Below are 4,502 nucleotides of genomic sequence, written 5' to 3'. Positions count from 1 at the left end.
ATACATTTATTTTCTAATACAGTAATCCCTTCCCATACGCGGTTCACCCATGGCGGTTCATTATTTAAGCTTACGGCGAGTCTTCCGTGGTGTTGTTTTGCATTTATAATAAAATGAATATAAACAGACTATAACATATTTTTTTTTTAAATACAGTACTGTTTCTACTTGGCGGATGTTCATCGCAGGGGATTTTAGAACGTAACATCCGTGATAGTCGAGGGATTACGACATATAAATAATATTCTTATTGCGCCGTACGAGAATTCATGCTTTGGCAACTTGCTATGCGCTATATTTATGATAATTTCATATGGAATTTAAATTTATACACTGAAATCACAGTCTCCACCGTATTCGTTGCTAGGATATAAGTATTGAACATAGGTTTTGTATTTTGATAAACTATTTGATACTCCAAATATTTTCTTTATATACAGCCTAATACGAACAAGTATTTTGGTGGAAAGAAACAATGGCCATCACGAAAGCTTTATGAAAAAATATATATGACGAATTTCTTGAAAGGAAATCAGATCTAAAAATTAAAATCTATTCTACATAAACGTAGTTATTACCATGTATTCACCACCGGATAGTGCAGCATTTGGTATATTTGATTGCGTATACAGAGTGCTCTATTAGAGAATGCTTCAATACAGGCATCTTATTTCAAACCAATTAACAGGTTTATCTTTCTTCTAGATCCATCACAAGATACGAAATTCTAATAGAAGATTTGATAACATTTAGTCATTGTTGTGACATGTGAAGAACCCAGAAATTTAGAAATTGTCAACGTTCTAAATGTTAGAAGACAATTTGTATAAAATGGAATTTATTTTTAACATAAGGAAATGTTGAGGGCTGAAAAAAGAGGGAAGTATATACTATAAGATTTTATAGTTTGCTTGAAGCATTGTATCGTTCTAAGGACAGTTAATTTTTAACTCTGAAGAAGGGACTTGTATGTCACGAAATGTTGGATACATACACGCCAAAGATTACCTAGTAACTTACTTTTAGTTTACGTTACCCCATCTTAAAATTTATTTGCATTGTTTGGGCTTTTATATCATTCAACGAAAGAATATATTTTTTGCAGAACGCAACACTTTTTAACCAGTTCTCGATTTGTGAGAATGAGTTACAATACGCATAAATGTAGTCCCAGCAAAGGAATATAAATATAGTTATATAGTCATTCCTCTTTCATATCCCCCATTATTTTCCTCTAAGAATATAAGTTATAGTAGGCTTTAGATATACCTTTTCCCTGAAATTCATTCTGCCATATAAATTGTAAGAGAAAACAATCTAATCATTTCAGTCTTTTGTACTGATGAAAATTAGCAAAAATAATATAGACCTATCCATTATGTTCGAAATCTCTATAGTCGTCTGCGTCCGAAGAGAGTGGTTTACTTCAAATTCACGTAATGTTTCCATTGATCGATTAAATGCAGTCGCTTGAAATGGTCGAAATGCACTGCTACCTGAACATCCTTGTTACTGATTTGAAAATAGCACATGGATACACACACACACACCACACACACACACACACACACACACACACACACACACACACACACACACACACACACACACACGAGTGGCTGTGTGGTAAGAAGCTTGCTTATCAACCACATGGTTCCGGGTTCAGTCCCACTGCATGGCACCTTGGTAGGTTTGGATTTAGTAGACGGAAACAGAAAGAAGTCCTTTGTATATATGTATATATATATATATGTGTGTGTGGGGGGGTATGTTTGTGTGTATGTGTTGCCCCCCCCCCAATGTTGATTTTTACATTAGATAACCTTATTAGTTTTGTAGTTTCATTCAATTTTTCTGTCTTTACAAGATATTTACATATCGTGAATTGCAATGCTAAAATATATGGTGGGGTAGTTTATTTTATATATTTTTCTGCTTTTGAATTATCTAACGTTCCAGTTATATTTCATTGTATTATTTGTTTGTTCACATAGGGGAAAAGAAAGCTTTGGCAAAAGAAAGCTTGTACCAGACCGTGAATCATATTATTTTGCACGGAATCTTACATTCTTTCCTCAACATAAACTTTTTTTCCCTCTGGAGTCAGGAAACTAATACACCTGCCAACCAACAGGATTAACTACAGTCAACAATCTCTAATGTCCTACCTAAACGAAAACGGCAGTAACACGGCAAACTCGTTTGGGTCGCACACCATGATCAGGACATTTTCTCAACCTTTAATTTCAAATTTTGCCGAGGTAAAATTTGACTTGAAATGGTTCCCAGTGCAAATTTGTATTTCATACATCCATTCATAATGAACTTCTGGGAAACTTTCAACTTATGTTTTATTTCCCGAAAGATTTTAGATCAATTAAATTTATCATTTTTAGAAGTCATGAATTATGAATCGCAGAATGTCAATGTTGTAGTAACATATCCCACAGTAGTAGTGATTCTCAGGCGTAACTGTGAAATAAGCCGTCGATTGACTTTAAAGTGTTATGGTAATATTATGGGTATTGATATTCTACTAATATAACATAATATTGTTGCTTTAAGGATCATAGCGTCATATGTGAGTGTTTTCAATATACTGAAGTATTTAAACTGCAATTGATATTCAATATTTTCTGAATAGCATCTCATATTGCAGTGTATTTATAGAGATAAGTCTTGGCTGTAATACAAGGTGGTATCAAAACTATCTCGGACTATTACAATGGCTCACAAACAGATGGCGGCACAAGGTTGCATGCACACTGAGAGGTGACAGTGAACTTCATGTGACAGTATGTATGTCAAGAGACATCACAGGGATTAATTTGCACATAGGGAATATTGGGGTCATGTAATCGCGTGTATGCTGTAGTCTGCGATTTTGTCAAGAACAGGAAGATTGAACCAACCTGAAACTTTGTGTTCTACTGCGAAGTCTGCAATAAAGTTATTGAGATAGATTCGGCAAACTTACGGAAACCAGGTAGTGGGTCATAGCCAATGTTTTGAGAGGCATTGGCGCTTCATAATTGTCAATGAGCTCACCTTACTCATGAATTTCTCTCCGACAACAAAATTGTATCGTTTCCGTACTCGCCCCATATGCCAGATCTAGGAACTGTGGATTTTTCTCTCTTCGCCAATGTGGAAATGCAGTTCAACGATCGCCGTTTTAACACCGTTGTCCAGATTCAGATCGAATCACTGAAAGTCCCCGAATCGCTTTCCCGGCCGGAATACCAAAGTGGCACGAATATATCTCCAGGTCGGATTCTCAAAGTGGCAAGAACCGTTGGACCGATCTATAGCTATTCAAGACAACAATTTCGAAAGAGATATATGGTAAAACTTAGTAATTATTCTGTTATTGCAAAAAAAAAAAAAAGAAATATTCCAGGATTTTTTAACGTTCATGAAGTATTAAAAAGCAATTGATTTTAAAATTATGTCCCGCTAACAATATAACATTAACAAAGTAATGGATTAAAATTGAATATAATGCTGCAAAGATATTAAATGTGAAGAAATATTGTATTGAAACGAAATAGATATAATTCTTAGCATTTCAAAGATATTTTGATACTTTTATTATATACTAAGATTAAGAGTTAATATAATGTAAAACTAACAAAACTATGTCTGTTACATGTTCATTAGACTTTTAGCCTCACGCTGTGCATACCTTCGCATTCCACTAAGACAGAGTCGGACCAAGAACAGCAAGTAGGATACTGTTCAGTATAAGAATGCAAGAAACTGACATACAATCGGTAGCGTCACCTGAATCAACCAAAGCAAAAAATTTGTTAATGTGGTATCCGTTTAAAATTGATGGGTTCATTTAATCAATATCGTTGACATTCCTCAGAAAGTTATATAAAATGTGAGCAGTTTTTCTCGAGCAATAAGGCAAGCACAATTTCAAATCCTCAGATCACGGCGTGTTATCTAAGGAAATACCATAAGTGTAGACGAGAGCATTGCGTAGACTTAATGTACTATAGCATTTATTTTAGTAAACATGAATGGTAAAATACGAATACAGATTTAGAAATTAAACAGCAATTATAATACACCGGAAGATATATTTTTAGAGTGTCATTCATCATAATCTTTTGTATTCTTCTTCTTTTTCTCAGTTATTACTTATTTTATCGGACTGACAGTATGAAAAGCAAATTCGCCCTCGGTTGAATTTCAATTCAGAACGTAAAAACGGACGAATTTCTACAAAGTATTTCGAAAGTTCTAAAGGTTCTAAAATCAAATATATGGCACCCTAGGCATAACATCAAGATGAACTTCGAACTTGTTGTATCTTGAGGTCTCCGGGTGAGACTTGGAGCCAACATGTAGAGATGTAAAGCAAAAGTCAAACATAGAATAATAATAAAAATAGTAGTAATAATAATAATAATAATAATAATATAATAATAATAATAATAATAATAATAATACTAATAATAATAATAATAATGAAATAATAATAATAATAATAA

This window comes from Octopus sinensis, linkage group LG15 (assembly GCF_006345805.1).
Source record: "Octopus sinensis linkage group LG15, ASM634580v1, whole genome shotgun sequence".
Lineage (NCBI taxonomy): Eukaryota > Metazoa > Mollusca > Cephalopoda > Octopoda > Octopodidae > Octopus > Octopus sinensis.
Note: the sequence above shows the minus strand (reverse complement) of the source record.